Here is a 6,000-nt window from a genome sequence, read left to right on the forward strand (position 1 = left end):
TGCTAAGACTATGAACACAGCAACATTACTGATATTGACCAAGTCCTGTACCTTGAACATTATGTGCACTTATGGTTCCAATTCCATTCACCATATAAAAGGCATGGGGAAAATGGCAGATGACTACTTGTAAGAGAGAAATTTATGCATTTATGGGATACTTTTTCTTAGGAATCTTAGAAGCAGGATAAACTTGACATCCTTCCTCTGTTGTGAACATTACGTCAAATAATTAATTACAAATACTCCAGGTTCCTACCTCTTTTCTTACCTTCATTTACAAACTCAAAGATTTTGTGCATGTATTTTGTTTTATGTGTAAAATATGAAACATTTTCAAGAAATCCTACATACAAAACTCTCATGATTCTAGTGGAAGTAAAAATCAGGTGTGGACCTGTGATACTCAGAGGAACCAATGACAGAAGGTATAGCATCTAAGTTTCCTAGACACAGGCATATCACTGCTTTATTTGCGCTTACTATTAGGATAGCATAACAATTAATAAGATAATATTTTCATTCATTAAACAGGTGTAACTATCATGTGAACAACAAACTGTGGTAGACACAAGCACGCAGTAACAGTTCAGTCACATATATTTTTATGTTAATTTTGAGAAAAAAATTAACTGTCCCATTGGACACTACATTTTGAGCTTTGATTACAGAACTGAAAATTACATTAGTACCTATTTTTTACATCTTAAAAAAACCGGATATTATAGCATTCCAGAGTTCAAGAGGATTGTATTCATTTTTAAGGATCATGATATGACTTGGCTAAGGGATGGTACATCATGTTCTTTAGGCAAGCACTGAATACAATACATCCAATCTGTAATGTGGCAGATGATGGAGTATTAACAGAAAAATCATAAACCATACATATATGTCTCACATATTATGCACTTCTTCAGAAGAAAATATATTTTTTTTTATTTTCTGTAAAACACAGAAGAACACAGTTCTAGGTTTTGAGGAACAGAATTCTGGAAATACCTATTTTCAGTTCATTTTTTGAATTGTCATCTTTACAGAAACACACACACACATGCTCTTTTCTTTACATGATGCCTTACTGTTTGAAATATGACTCAAAGTTCACTCTGAGTTACAATTCATAGATACCATAGTGAAGTTACAAATAAAAAAAATGTTATGTGAAGAATGATGTGCATGTGGGAACAATATTAAAAAGGACACCTGTCATGTTGCTTTTCATTATAGCCCGTTAGCTTTCTAAGTCTTTGTATTCCCCTGATGCAGACTGTTGGTACAGAGATAATACTTCACACTTCCAACTAGCAGACTTGAGTTTATATCCAAGATCAGATGCCCTGTGACAGTACAAGCTGGGGAGTACCTCTGAGATACTGCTAGAGCTTTATCCCTCCTGTTGGACAAGCTTCTTTATAAAAAAACAAAGTGATAGATATCATCTATTCTATATAAGTAAAGGCAAGAAATGGTAGTGGGAGCTTAAAGAAAAAGTCCAGTTATAAAAAGTTGATATAAATTAAAGGAGAAATTGTACTTTGCTTGCTAGAGTGCAATCCCTGTACATGACAAAGGTTTTCCCTGTTTTGCCCCTACTGCACACATACACTTCAAGTAACTGGTTCTGACATTTAGTAATCAAGAAGACTGCATGTACAAAGAAATACTTATAGAGGTCCAGCTGAAAGATTTTGGCAGATCCTCCACATACTAAAAATTAGACTAATAAACTAGTAAGCGACCTATAAGCTCAACAGCTCTTTACTTGGGTAGTGTTCTGGCTTCCCACCAGATGAAAACAACAAAGGTAACACTAGTGCTCAGCGTATTTGGTTTCTTTTTCTGTGTGTAGTAATACAGCCTGATAACTGTAACGCACTCAGCTCCTAGAGATGAGGATTGTTTTCTATTGTTCTGTTGTACAGCTGCTAACCAACAGAAACAGGCAAGTTAGGGAAGTCACCATGCCAAAGACTCAAAGCCGAAGAGCTGTAAATTTAGGGAGGAAAAAGGATGCAACATTCAACATAGGAGTTCCTCTAGGCCTGAAAAGAGATTTAAGGAATATTTAGCTCAAGCCAGAATTCAGAAAACCATTGTTTCTTCATTGTTTCTTGCTTTCAAGTTTTTCCTGAAGTTGAATGGTAGAGGAAGTATAACCTGGGGTTGTGTTTTTTGTTTTTGTTGTTGTTGTGTTGTTTTGTTGTTTGTTTTTTTTTCCTGTGGTGGTGGTAGTTTTTTTGTTTATAGTTTTTGGTTTATCTTCAAAAAGCAGGTGTTTGAGGGTACAGCAGGATGGGCAGCATGTGCATTGTCAACCAAGGTTTTAGTGAACTGTACCTTTAGTCTGCAGGCGCTTTCATTGATAGCTGCATACCATTCAGAGTAATTGAGAACGTGCTATGGTATGGCATTCTTATGTGCAGTGAAGTCGCCCTTCATAATGTTTTACTTTGGCATATTTAAACTGCTCATAAGTACGGAAATTTTATTTCTGAGTTTCAGTTTTCCTCTTTTATAATAAACGATACATCAATGAGTATGTTATAAAAAAGCCTATAACCATTACAATGATAATATAGAATATATATTTATGTGATTCACGTAAGGCACTCACAGAATGTTTTTTAAGCCCTTATATACTACCCAAATCATAGGTGTTTTCCTTCCATTTCTGCCTATCACATAATATGAAAGAATTAACTGTATAAGTTTTTTCACATCTATGAACAATGACGTACTGTGAAGTCCAATTACGACTGGTTTCAAGTGATAATAATGACTTAATTAAGAATAATATTATGCTAAGTCAGAAACTCCACCTCACTGCTACCACTCAACAATATTTCAACCTGAATTTGACCCCCTGCACTAGTGCAACCTAGTGGTGTGATAAGGTATAAAATCACTTTGCCTTGCACCCTGGCTGTAAATATGGTTAACAGCCATAGAAACTAAGTCACCTGCACAGAATTATCCAGATGAGACAGGCTCTCTTTCACTCACTTTCTTCTTGAGAAATCACGTTGAGATCAGGAAATTACTTTCTCAGAATCAGAGGTAGATATTATTTTCAAATTAATCTTTTCTGCCTTTTACATTTAATTATTTAACAATGAAAATGTAACATATTACTTAGCTGAAATTTGTATAAAAGTGTGAATGTATAGATGTGTATCTCATTAATATCTTTACATTTAATTAATGATGAGCTCATTTGCTTTGACATATAACACTATTTTTATGCATTTTTCAACTACAGCTAAGCACAGAAAGGAACAGTAACCACAGTGTCTCCTGTGAGCACATTTCAGTATTTCACCAGTTTCTTCACAGATCCTTTGTTTATTGAGAACATGCAAGTACAAAGTTTTAGTATATCTACATTCATTTACTCTAATACAAAGCAAAAAGAGAATTTATGAATGTATAAGGTCTTATGTACAACCCCTTTCAGATATATTTTTCTATTTACTTTTCCATAAACTGTCACAAAGCATTATAAATTCAAGTTAAAATACCTGTATTATAATCATTCTTCAAGCATTACAAAGTTCCTATCTACGTGCACAGAATCATCTTGACACCACACGAAAACAGACATAAAGCTAAACTAAAATTAACAGAAACTGCTACAGCAATGACCTCTTCATTCATACTTCTATTTAACTAAGTATTTAGAAATATGAGAAGATTCCCTCAGATGCAAACTAGATTACCAGTTTATAATGTAAGAAGTACTCCTCTCTTGATGTAAACCCATATTGACTCCAAAAAAGCTGGTTCTCAACTTTTGAGAAAGATATCTTTTCAACTTGCCTTTCCCAGTTCTCTAAGTTCATTCTTTCAACTTCTCCTCTAAAATTGCAGTCTACTATTCAGTTCAAAAAGTAACCAATTAAAATAAAAGTTTGAGTAACTGGAAAATCAATAAATGCTTACATCAGACTCATAATATTCCTAGTAAATGGCAGGTTTTGAAAGGATTTAGATTCAGAAGAATGTTCCTGTCTTCCACTCCATGCTTTCCCCCTCAAGTAATATCAACATGTAAATGTAAAGCCTACTAGCTTAAGAAAAAACCCAACCACAAAAAAAAACGTTTTTTCCAAGCCTGCTTTCTTACACTGTGCACACATTCACACACTCATATATGCACATGCACACACAAGTTGTATAATTCAAAAAATACCTTAAAAGCAATGGCTGTGCAGTTGGGGTAATACAGAGGCTTTTACTGAAAGATGATTACAGGCAACAGTTCCATTTGTGTGGAAGCAACAGAGATGATAGGTCAGTTTTAAAATGCTGGTTGCTATTTGTCACTGAATGCACGTGCAGATACATTCTCTTAAACTGAAGGACTGTTAGATTTTTACGGCTGCAATTAGTATCATGTACAGTATTAGCCGATTGCAGATTTCTAATGCACCTGACATTGCCATCAATAGTAGTTGGGAACATGGATTTAGCCTTGCATTGTGCTGCACTAATTTAATAGCACATCAAATATGGATTTTATTGCAGCAGTGACAATAAATGCTCACACTGGTGCAGATTAATTTTTTCCTCCTTTCACCTTTTCCCTTCTCTCCCCCACCCCCTTTTACTGAAATCTCAAACCTGCCAATATTTTTCCCATTTGTGTGTACATAGCTACATACAGAAATTTTAAATATCGCCTGAATGCTGCCTGCTATGCCTCTCCACAGGGATTTCCTTTGTAAGAAGCATTTGCCCTGAGTGTGTATAATCATTCTGAAATTCATTTCAGGGCAGAACAAATAGCAGTGAAAGCTGCAACAGACTTGCACAGGTATACAGAAAGTGAGGGCACATATGTGCATGTTTTGTGCTATGCTCGCAACAAACTATGAAACATTGTGGGTTTTTTCAATTCTAGTGGTATTGTTCCCCCCCCCCCCCTGAATTTGCAAGAACTGAATACAGATGGGAACTGCTGCTCAAAAGCTAGCTTGTATAGTAGGAGGGAAAAAAAAAAAAGAATATATATATATATAAATGCTTAGTGTTTCAATCTTGAATAAATATGATACCGGTTTACTTTGAGGAGACAATACATAGCACTTATTTCCTATCCCTTGCCTCATTATTCCCGAAGCATTTTCATAAAATGTAAAAAAGTTGTATATGGCAGCACAATTCTATGCTTTGAATTAAACACCATACTGTTCATGCTATGGTAATAACAGCAGCAACTACAAAAAGCTTAAGAAAATCAAATTAAGAAAGGCTCCTACCTTTTATTCTGCTTCTGAGAAAGTGAAGTAGTATCCACCCGAATCAAACTGAAAAACGTGCTGTTAGGCTCCTTATTTTTTTTTTTTTTTTTTTTTTGCTTGTTTTCTCCAGTTATTTTCTAAGACTGATCCTACTTGGATCTAACTCAGGCTTTTTCTCCCAGCATCACATAACTCTGGACAGCCGGAAACCAAAGCTAAGAGGGAGCTCTCCCCCTGACAGGCTCTCATTCGGAGCTCCTGATTAGGAAGAAAAAAAGACACACCACCACCACCACCACCACCATACACACGCAGCATGCCCAGACACGCACACTCGCACACATACACACACTCTCCCTCCGAGTACGAGAACGGGAAAGCGAACATACGCTGCTGACGAAGCCACCGCACTTACCCTGGGAAGGTTGGAGACTAGGGAAGCGCAGGCTTTTCCAAGCACACAGTGATTTGCAAGTGAATGCGGTGGGAGGGTACAGCAAACGGAGGGTTTTTTGTTAAAGCCTGCATTCCTCCCTTCGCTGGCAGAATGGTTCTGGGGTTTTGAAGTCTAAGGCAATCAGCCTCATCTGCTTAGCTTGTCGTAATAATAAATACTTTTTGTGGTGTGTTTTTCTTGATTAAATATAACCACTTTCCTATACTACCAGTGATCTTACAGCAGTGTTCATATAATATATATATATATATATATATAAAATTAGCATGGTGCCAAGTTAAATTACAACCTCAGACTGCT

General features: G+C 36.0%; 1 protein-coding gene across 2 annotated transcripts in view; it reads right to left on the reverse strand.

Annotated features, from left to right (window-relative positions):
• The window catches only part of CDH10 (cadherin 10), a 94,541-nt gene extending 88,748 nt beyond the window's left edge, over positions 1 to 5,793 (reverse strand). The window contains exon 1 of one of the 2 annotated variants that reach the window (XM_061449269.1): positions 5,659 to 5,793. The gene's annotated coding sequence lies outside the window, so the exon portion shown is untranslated. Of the gene's footprint in view, positions 1 to 5,261; positions 5,594 to 5,658 lie in introns of those variants that run through there. The other variant, XM_061449268.1, reaches the window with a different exon arrangement.
• Between the last annotated feature and the right edge of the window lie 207 nt (positions 5,794 to 6,000).

Source organism: Pezoporus flaviventris, unplaced genomic scaffold (assembly GCF_033815535.1).
Source record: "Pezoporus flaviventris isolate CSIRO_AGI_PZ_B2104156 unplaced genomic scaffold, CSIRO_AGI_Pfla_v1 ptg000007l, whole genome shotgun sequence".
In the NCBI taxonomy this organism is placed as follows: domain Eukaryota; kingdom Metazoa; phylum Chordata; class Aves; order Psittaciformes; family Psittacidae; genus Pezoporus; species Pezoporus flaviventris.